General features: G+C 38.4%; 1 protein-coding gene and 1 long non-coding RNA gene across 25 annotated transcripts in view; one reads left to right on the plus strand and one right to left on the minus strand.

Annotated features, from left to right (window-relative positions):
* Foxp (forkhead box transcription factor P) overlaps positions 1 to 18550 on the minus strand; it is a 285273-nt gene that overhangs the window by 177620 nt on the left and 89103 nt on the right. For 4 of the 23 annotated variants that reach the window (XM_083098186.1, XM_083098187.1, XM_083098188.1 and 1 more), the window contains one exon: positions 7238 to 7291. The exons of the other annotated variants lie outside the window; for them this stretch is intronic. The gene's annotated coding sequence lies outside the window, so the exon portion shown is untranslated. The remainder of the gene's footprint in view (positions 1 to 7237; positions 7292 to 18550) is intronic. 23 annotated transcript variants of the gene reach the window in all.
* Positions 4167 to 6132, plus strand: LOC145970008 (uncharacterized). 2 transcript variants are annotated; one of them, XR_014438293.1, is made up of 3 exons: positions 4167 to 4251; positions 4669 to 4810; positions 4918 to 6132. It is a non-coding gene; the product is annotated as an uncharacterized LOC145970008 (long non-coding RNA). The 2 variants fall into 2 exon arrangements; XR_014438292.1 differs by lacking the exon at positions 4167 to 4251 and adding an exon at positions 4259 to 4476.

Here is an 18550-nt window from a genome sequence, read left to right on the forward strand (position 1 = left end):
ATTATTTTATAATTATTTTATAATCATTTTATAATCATTTTATAATTATTAAAAATTATTTTAAAAATTATTTTCCGATATCAGTTATACTATTACATAATTAATAAACAAAATATTATCATCTATATAATTTAGATCTCTAATTTGATGATCTCATCACATTTTTCATCAGAATATAAAAATTTTGAAAACCGAAAAGATGAAAAAAATCATCACGTTTCAGATGCATACAACGTCTTAAATCATATTAGGCCGCATGAGGCCTTTTTATCGCTTCTCACGTTATCTCTCGTAGACTCGTTCTCGTTCTTATTTTATTTGTTTCGCTTATCCACCTCCGTTCTTGAGGCTCGCCGAGATTTCGCGGCAATTTACTTTATGCGCGTTACATCGTTTTCCGCCCTCTCGCTTCCGCCTATCGTGGCGTACCTACCCCAACTGTCTCTTCCGAAGACTCACCCTCGCGGTATTCTTATGGAACTCGACAGTGTCCGATACACACACCTGCACGCGTGTGTACTGCGTGTACATGTAAACTGTACGACGACGTGTTGGTTTCTATCGCCGAGGCGGCCCCGAATGTTCTCTTCTGCACTTATTTCCCGCTAATTCACCCCTCAAGACCGCTTACGCCTCTTACCACTGTCTACCAAGCAGGTTAGCTTTTTTCTCACGTGCCGCGAAGCAGTTCTCGTTAAGCGGTTAAGGGTGAACTCGGTAAAGAGGGGCTGTAAATTCATTGACTGGCGAAAATACCCCTCGGAATTCCCAGAAAAAAAGCGTCTTCCGAGCAATTCCGGTGCTAGGCTTACTCGGCGTCACGCCTAAATCGCCCAAAGATAAGATCAAGATTCTGAGACCCCTACATTTAACAAATAATTGCAGATATATTTTATATCTAGTGTACGTAATTATTTATAATTTTTATTTAATTCATAAAACGTAAACTCTTTTAACAATATATGTATTTGTATTATTATATGAAATTTGATTTAATATCGTTATAAAATTTCTAAAAATTCGTATGTTATCAAACATAATTTTTCAAAATAATATCCAATATTACGTTTGATTTCTCAAAAACAGAAAAACCGATATAATGAAAACATCTGATTTAAGGAAATATTTTCAACGAAGCATTTGATGTAAAATAACGATATCTCTCATTCGCTGTAAATTTCAATTTTCATACCCGTAATTATCATTGCACGAGATACGATCTGTAAAATCGCTCCGACAATGCCAATCTTCTCAAAGAAAAGAAAACATTATCCGTACTGAGATTTGTCAACCCCTTCAGCACGAGGAAGTATGAAAATATTTTCGCTGAGTGGTGGATGCGGATAAATGCATAGGCGATGTGGCGTCGCAAAAATAACACGCGATGGAAATTTGTCCAGGAAAACGCGCTCGGACACGCTGGCGAGTGATCGACGCGACGTCGAGGATCATTCCCTCTCGAAATACGACCGCGTATATAATTATCAAACAAAATCTACAACCCGAAGAGAGAATCGCGCGAGGGTCGCGACCGGGCGTTACAAACGCATTTACATTCGGTACTTGACAAGAGCCAACAAAGGGTCTCGGCCGCCGGAATGTTCACCGTAAATAAGCATTACGATATAATTTTCTGTCACAACAATGGCCGCCGGTGTTACAAAAGGTTTAGCCACGAGGCGGCGGCCGTCGGCTACCACCGCGGACAATGAGAACGGCCGCGTTATGCCGTAAATTGATTTGCGAAAGCGTTCCTGAAAAAGCCCTCCGCGGCGAGAACTACGGTCCCACCGCCGTCGTACGTGCCGGGTAGGTAGGTCCGCGGGGTAGCGAAGGGGGTTGGGCGCGAGCTTTTGAGCTTATACCGCAAAAATTACGTCGCGGCAGGGATTGTATTTATGTTACATAATTACGCCACGCGCGACCGGCTGGATAGAGATCGCAGGGGGAGGCAGGGGGGAAAGCCGGGGGGAGGTGGCTATGGCGAGCGCGCAAACCAAGGGGGATGGAAAAAAAGCGGAAAAGCTGGAAAAGTTTTTCGGCGGCTGGCCGGCCCGAGCGAGCGAGCGAGCAATACCATCCGGCTAATGAATAGAAATAATTCTCGTGCAATTGTGCTTTTCGGTAGTTTTCAATTAACACACCGTCGCCGAATCGGCGAGCCAAGCCGACGAGCATCGCGCAACGAATGGCGCGACGTGGCGCGGCTTTAAGTTTTTATGCCGTTGAAAACGCGCCTTGCGGCTCGTAATTATAATTTTCTGCCAGGCGGCGAGTTGGCGCGTGCGCGTTGCACAGAGATTTCCTTCTGTTTTTTTTTCTCTCTCTCTCTCCTCTCCCCGCATTTTTCCCCCGAATCCTTTGTTCTCCTTTTTCGAGGTGCAACGCGCTCCGATTTCCAAATACACGCGCATTCTACCTCCCGCGATGAATCTGCGGCTCCTCGTACGCCGCAGACTCGCGAGAATGTACCACCTTTCGTTCGCATATTTTAGAAATTTTATTTATTAAATTTTGTTTCAAGTATTAACTTCGATCGGTGTAATAAGACTCTGATTATTAAGTACTTTATAACATTAAATGTAAATCGATAAAAAATCAAATAAAACATTAATAACGAAGGTATTTTAATTAGAGGAGTAGAGATTAAATGTCATTTATACGATATAATTTTATTTCAAATAATGAGATTTATTAATCATAAAGAAGTCGGGTGCCTCCTCCCCCCACGTGATACCTGCGATGCTTCAACTTTAACACATTTAACCGATTCCACTTTAACCGATCTTAAATCCGCGTATATCTTATATCTCGCAGTCACACCGGAATCTTTTCGCGACTACTGTCAACGCAAAATCCTGCAAAATAAATCGCGTCTCTCGGCCGGTGATCCCTGGTAATATTTGTCTTTCATCGGGGCCATTTTACAAGATTCACTATCTGCTCGACTTTCTAGGCAAGAAAGACGAAATCAGAGACGGTCATGGACGTGCTCGGACACGCACCCATACCGTGACGGGGCTGAAAAGGGGATGCCCTCGTGATTCTCTGACTTGTTGGCCAGGGTGGCGGAACACGGACGAGGCTCCCACGGGATAAAATGGGTTATCAGATGCGAAATGTAAAGGCATCCTGACAAATCGGTTTCTATTACCGAGCAACGGTGGATCGTCTTTTTATATATTGATGGCATTATTTCGCGTGCTTTTCGGTTATACCCACCATATTCACTTGGTAATTTTCTTAACAGAATAATATTTCTCGGTATTTTATGAAAAAAAAGCTAGTACATTTTTTTTATATTTCTTGCGCTTTTAAAAAATATTAATATATTATCTTGGATCTATTAATATCTGTATTTAATCAAATAGAGCACCAACATCTTAATTATATACTAGTTAATATTACGCAATAAATCATCGATCAAAATTCAATCATTAATGGATACACTTTGAAGATAAAATTTATTTATAATTATATATTTATTCATTTTTCCTTTCATATATATATTTTATTTAATTAAAAATTTTATTTATTTATATTTTATTTAATTAAAAATTTTTTTATCTCTTGTTATCACAATATGTGTGTATGTGTGCATCATATCATTATAATAGATTTATAATACATGCTACTTTTTGTCGAATATTTTTCTTTCCTCGATACAATTTTCAATTGTTGAAACCATTTTTATTACGAATCAATTTGCATATATAATCGTCGTTTTACCGAAGCTGTAATGTAACTTCTTTCTGACATTTCTTAAAATTGACGTTACCTTTTACATCACATACGTTACACATGGATGGCGACGTAAAATCCGCTTTTGATTTACAATTAAGATTGCTCGTTACTTTTATTACAGTTAATAGAATGATTGACCATGGAATTCCCAGCGCATCTCTGCCCTCTGACACAATATAATCGGCGCGTAATCATCCCATTGTTTGCCGAGAAATTAAATGGGCAGTACATTCGCGTTGCTGGAGTGCTCGCGGACGATTGTCACAATATCCGATAATAGCATTTATTATTGCTATTCGCATTTTTGTTTAACGAAACGTTGATCATAGGTAGCCGGGTTATATTTTGATCGTCTGAATTGCTTCCCGTGCAATCGATTAATACGTTACCATAGAAATCAATTTTATTACCACGTTTAATTTATAGCCGATCGTGACAGATTTAGTCAAAACGTTAATTTCATTTAACAAATTGTGACATCGATAGCTAAAGATATATTAAGATAATGTATGTCACGGAAATTTTGGCACATATATATGATAGCTTAAGAAATATATTTTTGCGATACGAATAATGAGATAAAATAATGAACAGTATATAAATATTTCACACATTTTTTTCAAATTTTACTTGTCTTATCTTCCATTACGTACCTTTTGCACAATTGAAGTATAAATATATTCTTCATAAAATCACAATTTCCATGCATCTTTGCCAAATTATTGGAACAAGGTATATTTTAAGTATAAAATTTTTCACGATATGCTTTACGAAATAAATAACTGGTACTCTTATTTGTGTCCACTGAAACGATCCCCTTATTTATATCGTACAAGATATATATTAAAGTTATATGCAATACATTAATTTCAACGCATGATGGTCGTTGAAATAAACGTGCTTATCTAAGAAAGTCAATTACAGGTGGCGACCGAGACTCGGCGAGGATTGTGTAATACTATTGGCCGAGCAGTTTTTTCACAATTGCGTGAAATATTTATTTATAATTACTACAAAGGAGAACGCACGCCAATTATTTTCAACCGCACGATTGCGAACTACAAAAGTGAATAAATAATGTAAAAATGTTAATTGTCGTCAGCACTGGGCGTCACTGTGAGAACACAAAGGACAAAGGTATAATGATATATCGCCGGTATATATTATTATCAGTTTCAGGGAAACGCAAATTTCCCGGAGGCAGGAAAGCTCTCTCCCGGCCGCTCTGCGCTTTTAAAAATAAATTCGAACGAAAGAAATATCAATTAACACGCTCAATAACGCAAGCAATATCCCGAGCGTTCATCCGAAACCACCCTCTATGCGGTTAGTAGGCAGGCAGGCGGGAAACGCGCTATACCCGTTCATATACAAGAGGATAAAGCAACCCCCACTTGGCCGGCAGCAAATAATTAGTATCTTAGTAATATCGGGAATGCGTTTAACGTTAGCGACTAACTTGGCTCCTTAATTAATTAAAACAAATGATGAAACTATTTGACCGTATATTGAGTTAAAATGTATAAGTTGTAGTTATTTGATTTATTAAGGTCAGAACTTTTGTCATTTTTACAGTTTTGTTTATATTTTTTCTTTACATATATTTCATAGAAATTTTTAAAGACTTTTTGTTTAAATTATGTATGAGCGAAAACTAGCAAAGAAAGAGAGAGCTTATGAATGACTGATGTGTAGTGAAAATTAATTTGAAAAAACATCTTTTATAAAAGAAAAAAACTACGAGTCAGCGCATCTGCATTTTTAAAACAATCAGATATCCTCCGCGAATCTATTCAGATTCGCGAGCCAAGAAAAAAAGTGTACAATGTGTAACGTCCCTCGTAACAGGCCAACTTCCGGCTACACCACCCGTCTACACATTATACCGTCGATATAACGCAGACCATTATACAATTTCAGTCACGTTTTAATTAGCTAGAATACTAATGTACCGCGTGAGCAAGTAAAGCCAATGAACGCCTTGTTGACCCGGATACATTCCGGACGTAAGCCAACTACATCCCCATGACCACCGCGTTCCCGCAAACATCCGACATATATCGCGCACCCCATATATGAGTCAAAACGAATAGCGAAAAAAAGTAAAATCTTGTCAAGAATTAGTCTCTCGCTGATAATCTTTAATCTCTCTCTTCCAATACGCCTTATTCCGAGAGATATAAATTATGCATGTGTCGTACGTAGTGATTAACTCTTTATACTTAAAACATAATTGAAAATAAAAAATATTACATTTGCAGTCTTATAATTGAAAATAAAAAATATTATATTTGCAGTTTTATAATTCTGCTAATAATTATTTTAATGAGAATGTTGCTAATTATATATATATTTGCAAATTTATCTCTAAAAATAAATGAAACCTTATTCACTGTATTTATATAATTTTATACTTTATATTAATTTATATAATATTATGAATAAAGTATGTTTAAATAAATATCATGAATAAAGTATGTTTAAATAAAATTCCAATTTGTCGCAATAGTTGTCGATTCGACGTGAGAGCGATAATTCTCGAGGTCTCGACGGGAAAAAGAACCTTCGGAAAACGACGGCGTAAAATACGCGGCGTAGATAGAGAGAGGGTTGAAAGGAGCGGCACGTGAGATTAAGAACGCATTTTCCTTCCCTTCGCTTTAGGGGACAGACGAGACATCGATAATCGTGTTTGTTGTACGAATGCCGATACGAAACTTCAGGAATGCCGCTCAGCCAAGAAGCAAGGGAGGTTTACGACTTAAGAAGTATTATGTCACCCAAGTATTCGCGCGACATCCTCTTCTTATCCCCGATTCCCACCCCGCATTCGCCCAAATCGTGGTTCCTTATGTGCATCGGGGGTTGTACGACGCCGAAATTTTGACAACGCTCGTCGCCAACAGCAATAACGTTTTAGGGTCGGCGCGTATGAAGGGTGAGCTTTGATCGCGCGAATTTACGAAGGACGGGAACACTTTGGCTCGCGACAAAAGTTTTAATATTTGTTTAAATATTCAGAGAAGGAATCGCGACGTCGCCTAACAATCGAAAGAAACATCGATTCTCTTTTAGAAATTTAAATCAACACGTTTTATGTATCCGTTTTAGCTCAAATTTTTATGTGAGTTTTGTTTTATCAATTTTTAGAAAATTCAATTTTTCCGCAAAATTTTTTTATGATTCGATATATATATATAATTAAACTTTTACTATCAACTAGAATGTAAAATTCACAATCTCTTATATCATTTCTACGTTTAAGTTTATTACAATCTATCTTTAAGTAAGCATGATTTCTGTTAATTCAAAGTTGTGATATTTTAATTAATTAGAATTAGAGAGATAAAGTGTACGTATGTGTTGTGTGCTATATAAGTTATTAAATTCTAAAATCTTATTAAGAGAACGAGCGATAACTTTAAGCATTCTATAAATTGCGGAAGCTCTTAGAATTAGATTGCACAACGCTACGATAAGTACTTTCACTCACATCAACAAGCCACGTCACTGTGTCTCAGAAGCCAGGGAAGTATACACCACTGACCTAAAATAAAAATTGATTTCAAACAATTAATTTCACGTCATAAATATCATAATTGGAAATTTACCCTAGTTAGGTATTATTTTTATAAATAATTGCTATTAATTATCTATTTGTATATATATTTTTAATGTTATTATTTATTTCTACCATATAATCGGTTATCTGTAAAATTATATTATAAATTAAATTAAATTATTAAAATTAAATTATCAAAAATAATCTAAAGATAAAATAACCAGATATAATTAAAAATCTATAAAAAATTATGCACTCATTTTCGAAAGATTAATATGTGAATCATAATCATGCCTATGTGCAAAAGAAGGAGAGAATAAAAATATTAAAAAAAGCATAATGCTCAACCTTCCCAACATCTCTCACAACGCATGCAACGACAAACCGGGCCGCAGTATTCATTCTACACCAGAGAGGAACAATACTCTCGTGTCTGAGACTATCAATCCCATTTCAATGCCATTACGATGCATCCTTCGACTCGACGGTGCCGTTAATTAACGAACTCGAAAAGTACCGCGTAGAAAGTCCCGTTCGTCTCGGAACGTCAACGGGGGAAGAGCGGTGGATCCATCGGGGTAGCGGCGAACGTAGGACGGAAGCGCGCGCGTATAAAGGGTCGGTGTCTGGCCAGACGGGCAGAAATGAAGCAGCAAGGGTTTTGTTTGTCCGGCTGTCCACCCCTTTCCTTCCTCCGTTCAAGCCTTTCCCTCCCTCCCCTCCTCTTCCCGCCAACCTCGCGAACTGCTCCGTTCTGCGATCCCCGTAGTACCCTTCATCACCTCCTCTTCCCCGACTCCGGCTCCCTCGGCAGCCCCTCCTTACGCCGTCCACCTCCCCTGGCCGTATAACAATGCACGTGTGTACACTGTTTGCCCATATCCTCCCGCATATATCTTCGCGAGCTATAATATTGATTACTTCGGGCGAATTTCAGGCTGAGCGGCGCGAGCTGAGACCGTTTCTCTGACTCAAACCGCCACGCTGCGCCGACAACCCCTACGCGAGCCACCCCCGCGGCGTGCGCGGTCGGCCTTCACAGTCAATCTCTCGTTGTCGACGCCGTCGACCACCCTTCCCGCCTCCCTCCCTTTTATATCTCCGACGTTCGACGTCGCAATGCAGACTTTTCGCTCATTGCGATTCATTCCGGCGACTCGCCCTCGGAGATCTCGGTTTGTCGCTACATTTTGAAACAGCGACGATGTATTCCATCTAAGATACGGAACGTCCAAAGTTTCGTCGCATCGCAAAGTTTTAGGAACATCTGCTCAACAGTTTGAAAAAGTAATCAAATTCATGTGAAGAAAAAAAAACAATGTTCTCGCGGGTTTATAGTATAAATATATAATACCAATGTAATATTTATCCACAGAAGCGCAGAAAAAAGAAAAAAATTACAACCACATTTCCACCCCACGCGGAGTTTATAAAATCTCTTTTTGTCACATAATGTATGTATATAAAATTAAAAACCGTAGTAAAACTCACACATAATTAAAGGCCATATAATTAGTTTCTCTCTCTCAATATTTTTCCTCCCATCACGCAACCCCCTTAAGCGGCCAATAAAAAGCGTGAATCTCCTACTGCATCACCGACCGACCGACCGACCTTTCAAATGCAAGGCGTATTAAAAGCGCGAGCGGTGCGCAGGAAAAAGTATAAACGAAAAGCGCAACAATACCAAAAAAGCGTTATAACTATTGCGCGTAATGTCGGACACTGAAAGAACCATCGTTCCATTCTGGCAAATACCGCGCGACTTAAATTGCGTCACGGTCCTTCCAGCTATCCCGTGAACATTTAATTCCATTCGCGAACCAACCCTCCCCCGTCCCGTCCGCTCTCGACCCCTTTCGGCCCTTCCCATCCCCTCGGCTCGCATCAGCACCAAGTCCGTATGTCGCGAATCGAAGTACAAAGAAGCAATAGTAGAAATAAGATAATTGCTATTACAATCGCAATTTCATCCAGGACGACCAGGAACCTTGGTGGATAAAGGGAACGCGGCGGGGGTGTAGAGCGGGGGTGGAACGAGAAAGCGGGGAGGGGAGGAAGCGGAGAAGGACGCGACTGCCGCAGAGAGCTGAACTACAAAGTACGTTAATGTCGTGCTCACACCCCCGTGCACCCCCAGCGCCATTCCGATGCCGCAGACAGTTTGTTGTCGAAGCTTCGGGGATTACACAAATGAGGTTGTTCAGCGGGAGAAATGTACATTCCGCTACAAAGCCGGACGCGCGCGCGCGCGCGCACACGCTCTCGTGTGCCACGCACGGAATTAAAAAGCAGGGTGGAAGAGCGAAGGTGAAAAGTGCCGCTCTCTCTGCCGCGATCGCCGCCCCCCCTCAACCTCCGTCCCCCCCCCCCCCCCCCCCCCGCGCCGCGGACAATATTTTCTTTGCTGAAAGCCGGCGCGCCGTAGAATGGATTTTCATCGGAGAGCGGCGTTTGAGCCCTTCAAGAACGGAATTCGTTTTTATCGGATACGCGCTCTCGCATGCGGAATATCGCCGCAGCGAGACCGATGTAGTTTTTAAAAATAGCATCCTTCGACCTCGATCGTCGCCGTCAGCAACTCGAACATATCGCGACGCGTTGACGCGCGTCGCTAAATCTACGATATACCGCCTCGCGGCGCGCTTTGACAAATTGTGTCGCTTTTAAATTAATGTCGCGAAAGGAAAAACATTATCTCCTTCCGCGGGAATAAATACGACGCGCTGACATCTTACTTAATGCGTAATAGCGCAAGAGACTTGTGTCTCGTATTATTCTGTCTAATTTATTGCTCTCGTAAAATTCTTTTTTTTTTTCTTTTTCACAACTGACTACTTGTAAAAAATATCAGATAAATCACATTTTATCAAGAATAAAATATATTGAGAATAATTGCATTACTGAATTTATAAGAATCGTTTATATTAAAAAACTTTGTATATTTACAGATATTGGAGGTGATTTGGGTCGAATAAACATTAACGGTTTTTAGAATAAAGAGAGAAGAAAGCTTAACTATTTGTCTGGCCTTTCGCGAATAGTAGTGAAATTCTATTTAAAGTTTGTCCGTACTTCTCAAGAAGGAACAGGATGGCAGCAGTCGATAGTGACGTCGGCGGAAACTAGTTAGGTCGGGAACCAACAGTCCGAGGGGGTTGTAACGGAGGCGGCCCTCGTGCCAGCGCACAGTAGGGACCGTAGGGATAGTAATTGTATACGTACTAGGAGAATGGCAAGGTAAACAAAACTATGTAAGATTGCCCCATTAATATACATATCTCTTGGTTCAGTCGAGCCGTGAGAGAACCAACCGCGCCTCTGAACCGCCGATGGGGTGAGTAGTCTTGGTCTCAGACTTTGGGGTTAGGCTCGCTCAAGAGCAAGGAGGGTACACAATGGATATTGAGACCATAATTTACGGCTGATTGTTAGCCTCGCGATCTATGGATTCCCGCGTCTCGCCGCGCGTCCCCCGCCTCCTGTTCGAGCGCCTTCTAACAACTCTCGCTTCCACGTCGAATTTGTGTTAGGCCCGTAATAAGTATGGGATACGTGTGCACCGGGCGGAAGCGAAGGTATTAGAGGAATCCCGCGGGAGCGATCGGTATGGGTCATATATATATGAAAGACGCCGCGGGACCGTCTCATCATGACGCAGATTTTCCATTAACCTTACGCGAGAAAAATGTCAACCATTCCTCACAAAATATAATACTATCTTGCATCTGTAAATAATATTATTTATAAAATTGTGTTTTTAAGTATTTATCAAGATTCACATATATTTTGTAAATATATATGACTTGAGGATAATTTGCAATTAATATAAATTTAGAGATGCTACTTTTAATATAAATTTGATAAGTATTAAATAATTTTGCTCTTATGCATATTACCTTTACAAAAAATATAGTGAATTATATATTCATTAATACACACATATATTAATTATATTATTTCATTATATTTCTATAAATATTATATTATATAAATATTTAAAAAATTAATGAAGTAGTATCTTTGAAATTTCACCATATCAAGCGAGACTTATAAGCATAATTGACCGGAGTTGAAAGATCGTTTTCGCATGAGGTCAGTTACCCTCTGCTTACTCAACTGGCTTTGCAACAAGAACGGTTATAAATTAATTACGAGGGTCAAATTCACAACTGGGTCCCGTTCCATGGTCTGGGATTGGAGGAGACGAATGTCTTACTAGTTTCACTCGTAGCTCGAGGGACCGCGCAAGGAGGAGACGATGTTTGGTCTTCCTTACAAGGGGCAGACCAGCCGGCCAAGCTCTGCCTGCCACTTACCGAAGGATAATAACGTAGTAATCCTGCCATGAGACACGGATGAAGTCCTTAATAACCCCATAAACCCGAGATATATCTTGCATATCAATATACGCCGGGGCAAGCGTGTCGCTGCAATACATACATTTGCGTTATCTCTCGCTAATTAAACAAGCGATTCGTATTAAATTCTCTCGCAATCAAAAGATATCGCAGTAGCGTTAAAAGCGTTATTTAAGTCATTAATTACAGTCGGTTAAGCGGTAATTGTTTCCGTCAATATTTCATTCGGAATTAATCACAAAACGGATAATTAGACAAATTTTTCATATTCCTTCTTTACGCGCACGTAAAACGGGACTTGACGTTTGATATTTTATTATGAGTACTATCAAATTAACAAACCTTTACATACATATAGGTCTGTAATATAGTTATGAAATTCATCGAATAAATATGCATAGATATAAATATGGCTCGCGCATAAATTTTACACGTCGGGCTATGAAAACTCCGGCAGGATCAAAATCTGTTTTCTGCGCATCTACGATATCGAGGACAACGAGAACGATCGATAATTAATAAGTCGATTGTCGGCACGAGGCGGTATTTCATATTTGAGGGCGAGCGGGCGTTACATTTTTCCGCATTCTCGCGAAACGAAACTATCGGGAAAAATGATACGGCGAAAAATCGCAGCCTGCGGCGCACACGCCGCGCCGCTTGTCAATTTTGCACCTTTCAATTCGATTTGGAAAGTATCGCGGGGAAATAGTATCGAAATATCGTTTATACGTCTCTCTAAATCAGGCACTTCGTATCGGGCTTGTTGAGGTCGGTTGCATTCCTATCGCGCTATGTAACGTAACATGAATTTGCAGGAATTCACGATATAATCACAAATTAATTACGACGGCTTTATTGAAGTTCGCGGCGATTTTTCAAAATTTCCGGAAATTACGGAAGGCCAATCTGAAATTGGAATTTGCGATGCGCACGTTGCCCGTTGTAAATTTGTATAAGTAACGCGTTATGCAGTTCATTTTAACACAAAGTGCAAATCCATCTGAAAAAAGGCCCACTCGCGAAACGTTTCGCTTCGTTTTCGAATTTGTTATCTGACATGAAATGAGAAATAAAGAAAACCTTATCAATCATGTGACAAAACAAAATATTAAAATCACGAGAAAAGTATATGAAACCACGCCAACTCGTGTAAAGCGTCTTATTTACGGTCTTAAAAATATTCTCGCGTCATATACGCGACTATCGCGTCGACAAGTTTTCCCCGAGGACAGCTTCTACGTCTGTCAGAATGCCGCAAAAAGCGAGAGCTGCTGTAGCAAGCTGTTTTCCCGACCGATGGCGGACAGATGACAGCGGAACGACGGAGCTTAACAAATGGTCATTCGGTCGTTGCCACGAAACGCACCTACTTGAGATGCGGAGGATCTATGTCTGCCATTTCTCACCGGCACCTTGCGGCCGGAACAATACCCTAAGCGAACCGCATAAGAACTGCTGAGAAGGACTCCCCGAGCAGGTTGATCACCGTCAAGACTTGGTCTTATCGAAATACAAACGAGGACTTGATAACAAAATACATTGTAATAATTTAGAAATTGCATGAAAATTACAACTCATTGTTTCATGGAGTAACAAAATTACGGAAATGTACTAATATTTTCCAATAAATAGCTATTGTTTTTAAATATAATATAATATGAGAACGCATAGATAAAATAGAGACTGCTTACCTATCATTCAATCTAAGATTTTATAATAATTCTTCTCGTTTTCGCGATAATTTTGCCAAATAATCAAGCTTGACGAGGAAATTCGTTTGTACTTTTTAACTTATTCGAAATATTTATAATCCTTTTTCTGTAAATAAATTTATAGACGATGAAATAAAGTAAACAAGATTGATATTATTAGAGAAACAACGAGCTTAGGATGGATTTATAGATATTCAGTTATGTGGCGCAAGTTGTCGAACGATCAGCCCTCGAAATTTTCGGGTTTACTGGGACATCAGGCGTAAACTGCCCTCGGGGACCTTGTTAGTTCAATTCGCCTGAACGCTTGCTCTCTCACTCTCTCTCTATAACCTCCAAAAAAATTTCGCGGCTCCTTTCGTCACTATTTTCCCCGTCATTCCTCCGCTATCTGGCCACGTAGCGAGACGAGAACGGCGCGTTTACGTTACCGCTTATTATGTTGTTCCGGAAAAGAGGATTATTGCGATACGCCCGCCGTCGAAAAACAGCACAAAACGCTTCCGGCTATTGCGAGCTCGCGTTTAAATCGTTGAACCTTTATGTATACAACGTATGGTGTTTATTGTTTAATGTTTCACGCGCGTTGAAAAAGGTGCCACGTTACGCGCCCGTTTGTTGGTGCTAAAGTTTTCCCGCTGCTCCTTATTTTTTTCACAGAGTCGATGTGCGAAAACGTGAAAGGAGATTTTTTAAACGTAAATTTTTTGCACGAGAAGAGAAGTCTAGTTCGCATAAAAGAATTATAAGTCTAATTTAAAGTATAATTAGAAGAAACAGATTTCTTTCTGTTCAATTGTATCCTTCCCAAACGCGAGTATCATGCATTTAATTTGATCATGAACATATTAATAAAGATTCATATCTTTTTATATGTCTTCTTTATACATTTTTTTTTATTATCTGTTGTAATTTAATTACGGTTATTACGGACTTTTTCAGCTTCAAAGATTCAATCTTGGTAAATAAAAATTAGTCTTTCTAATTAATATAAATCCTGTTTTGATTATCGAATATCATCGTAGAAATTATATATTCGTTCGGCGATAAATATTTCAAACAAATAAAAAATGCTCGCTACTGCTGCATATCTCATTTTTTGAAATATATTTGAGTTGGGATAAACAAATATTTATTTACTGCGACTAAATTTTCGAATAGATTCACATCCAGCCAAAGCATTTTCGCTTCGATGTATATTATAAACGAGTAAATATTGGCACTGGGAATAAGCCCCGAAAAAAGCATAATCTCTGTAACGATAAAATTGAGGGAAAAATTTCCCAATTTTTCCGGTAAAATATAACCTACACGTAACTCTCTTTTATACGTGACGCAATCACATAACGCAGATAACAGAAGCGACATTGCCATCAATGAATTCACGTAAACTGGCTTCTGCAAATAAAGATATTTATTCGGATTTATTAAGAAATATTTAATGACGATTGTGCCCGTTTTCAACAAATTTTTATTAAATGCATGCCATTTATTATGGAATTTACTTAAATAAAATGTTGTTTATCTACAATCATATGTAATTTCGTTTAATAATAAAAATAAATTTAATAAATATAATATGTGCATACAGTTTTAATATCTGTAATTTTTTATACTTTAAATATTAATTTTTTTCCTTATTTATAATCACATTTTTTATTATATTTTATTTTGAGTTATATATTGAGTTTATTATTATATTGGTTGTATCTCTGTATCACAATTGCAGCAGATTCATAACACACAGAGACGGATAAACAATATTTTATTTATTATTATATAAAATATGTAATAAGTTCTCATATGTTAAGTAACATGGTGATTATGTTTGTATATTTATACTTATATTTATATAAACATAATACTAGAGTAATTAAAAAAATATTAGTCGCGCACTCAAGCAGCATTTTATTGTACATATACATCAATACTTATTTATATATCCCATAAAATTTATTAAGAAAATAATAACCTGTATATTTCAAGCATTACACAAAAGATCAAACCTATTTGACTAATATGATTGGCGCGTACGTTTGTAACATCAAAGTGAGCAGCGACAACGGTAGAAATCAGCCTTTGAAAGCATTCGCTGATGTTGGAGCGCGAACGAGCGCGGGGGTGGGAGGGGATTGGAAAACGGGACAGGGTAAAAAGAGTGACGCGATGACGGGTAGTGGTAGAAACCGATCGAACGAAACCACTGGTCAGAGTATTGTCAAGGTATTGTCCTGCCCCGCTTCCGAAATAATCGTCAAGCCGACCTAATGGGGTATGAAGTCCCGATATCAAAATAACTCATCCGTGTCCGGCACGTGGTCAAACGCGTCGGGCTTTCCTCTCCGCGCTTTTTCGCCGCCAGAGAGCTCCGGGCGTTAAAAATAGCGGCGTGAAAAACTCCTTTCTGCGTCTATTGTCCATCCGCCGAGATAGACCCCCCGCGGAAAAATCTTCGGTCCACGTGATAACACGTAAAATCAAGCTTTCCCCGAGTTTTGACACTCCCAGCTACCGTATAAAAATGCTCAATATTTTTCAATATTGCTTTCAAGCGTTCGGAAAAAAATAAATATGAATAAAAAATAAAAATTGCAGTATAATTAGCAATATTTTATCTTGAAAGAAAATATATACATATCTTTTTTTTAATTTTGGAATAAAAATATATTCTCGTCAATTTTACTCATTAATAAGTATCTAATAAAGTTTCCAAAATTTCAAACATCATAATTAATAATTTAGAGATACATCTAATAAAATCTGTTGTTCAGTAAAATAACTTTTTTAAATATAATTCTTCTTTTAAAAATAAACATTTTTAGCATCCTTCATTCTTGTTAATCTCAATAGTATAGGAAAATTAATTATGCCTTCAAATGGATATAACAATCATGATATTTCCTAGAAAAATTTTTTTAAAGTTTGGAATAAAAATATATTCTCGTCAAATTTATTTTAATAAGTATCTAATAAAGTTTCCAAAATTTCAAACGTCATAATTAATAATTTGAAGATACATCTAATAAAAACTGTTATTCAGTAAAATAACTTTTTTAAATATAATTCTTCTTTAAAAAATAAACATTTTTAGCATCCTTCATTCTTGTTAATCTCAATAGTATAGGAAAATTAATTATGCCTTCGAACGGATATAACAATCACGATATTTCCTAGAAAAATGTTTTTAAATTTTGGAATAAAAATATATTCTCGTCAAATTTATTTTAATAAGTATCTAATAAAGTTTCCAAAATTTCAAACGTCATAATTAATAATTTGAAGATACATCTAATAAAAACTGTTGTTCAGTAAAATAACTTTTTTAAATATCATTCTTCTTTTAAAAATAAACATTTTTATCATCCTTTATTCTTGTTAATCTCAATAGTATAGGAAAATTAATTATGCCTTCGAACGGATATAACAATCACGATATTTCCTAGAAAAATGTTTTTAAATTTTGGAATAAAAATATATTCTCGTCAAATTTATTTTAATAAGTATCTAATAAAGTTTCCAAAATTTCAAACATCATAATTAATAATTTAGAGATACATCTAATAAAATCTATTGTTCAGTAAAATAACTTTTTTAAATATAATTCTTCTTTAAAAAATAAACATTTTTAGCATCCTTCATTCTTGTTAATCTCAATAGTATAGGAAAATTAATTATACCTTCGAACAAATATAACAATATCACGATATTTCCTAGAAAAATAGATATAAACTGTTGAAAATATAACTGCATATTGACAATTTCTTCGGTTTCCTGGAATACGAGAAAAACGTTAAAAAATTGATGGCACATCTTTAATGAATGCAGGCGGTATAGACCGAAAGTAGTTACGACGCATCATATACAAAGTTGTTCGAGCAACTTCGCTAAATTGCCACAATGTGTCCTTCCGCACATACGTAGCTCGCGTTTAGCGAGACTTTATCGTACTTTTCAACACAACGTTACAATGCAAATCTAAATTATTGATTACGGAATAACCCAGGATGACGCATCTAAATTTATAATCGCTAAGTATTTCAGTATATCGTCGTGCATCAATATAAAGAGCAGCTGCAATGTAATGTAATGTGATGTAACAATGTTCACCAGCGTTCGTACAAGCCTACGATGGTGCATTAAAAAAAACCGACCATAGAATAATGTCGAAAAATTACCCATTATCCTCAAGTAATTCACGTAATTCGAATACGTTAGAAATTTTTTATGTCAAAGAAGTCAACGTACTCGATAAGTGGCTGTATATCGAGCATGTTTAATGTAGATCAAATATAAAATATCGTGTGTCGATATAAGACGGATTGATTACAAATTGATGAGCGCTTTAACTGCATCGCTGTACAGTGTAATCAAATTCAATTCCTCCGCGTTTACAATTATACACATTAGCGCGATGTAAAATCTTACATTGCGTAGTTGCTTATTATCTATTGAGATCGCTTTTCGATATGCTCGTGAGGTGTCCCGGTTTATTTCTGCGAAGCGCGATGAATAATTAAATATTTTAATGCACGCCCGACGATTCGCGAAATGTATGTCGAAGTAGCGGCGCGGGGCATATCCGAAAATTTGACTTCGAATATAATTGCAACGTTGCAAGTTGCACGCGAAATCGAAGCCTGTTATCGAGAGAGCCTTTCCCGAACGACGCGCGATCGATCGCGGGCGGTCTTGAAATCACGCTTACGTAACGCGTATCGGAAAGTCGAAATTACCCTAAATAGCAACAGTGTTGGTGGCGGGAGTATCGGAGAAGCAGAGGGTATCTACCGCCGATGGCGGCGGCGGTGCGGTGCGGAACGGGAAGGGACGCGCCCCGGGGGGGGGGGGAGGGTGGTTCCCACCCTCGCAAGCCGACAACTCGAAAGTAGGAACCGCGACTACGGGCGAAGCTAAGTCTGTCCGTGTAATGGGGCATCGGCACGCGATTTCCCGAACCCCCCTCCTTCCCCCCTGCCCCGCCACCCCTACGCGATTCTAACTTTCAACTTCGCTCACGGCTCCCCCGAGCCCCCGCCGGGGCCCTCCCCATCCATCGGTGCACCTCATCCCCGCAGGGTGTTGCGCTGTGACTTATCGGCTCTAATTATTCGCCGGCAAGAAAGCGGGCAAGCCGACGATCATGCCTGCCACTATCGTAAAGTAGCTTT

Source organism: Camponotus vicinus, unplaced genomic scaffold (genome assembly GCF_025532165.1).
Source record: "Camponotus vicinus isolate PSW18456_S1 unplaced genomic scaffold, iyCamVici1.0 SCAF_4, whole genome shotgun sequence".
NCBI classification, from domain to species: domain Eukaryota; kingdom Metazoa; phylum Arthropoda; class Insecta; order Hymenoptera; family Formicidae; genus Camponotus; species Camponotus vicinus.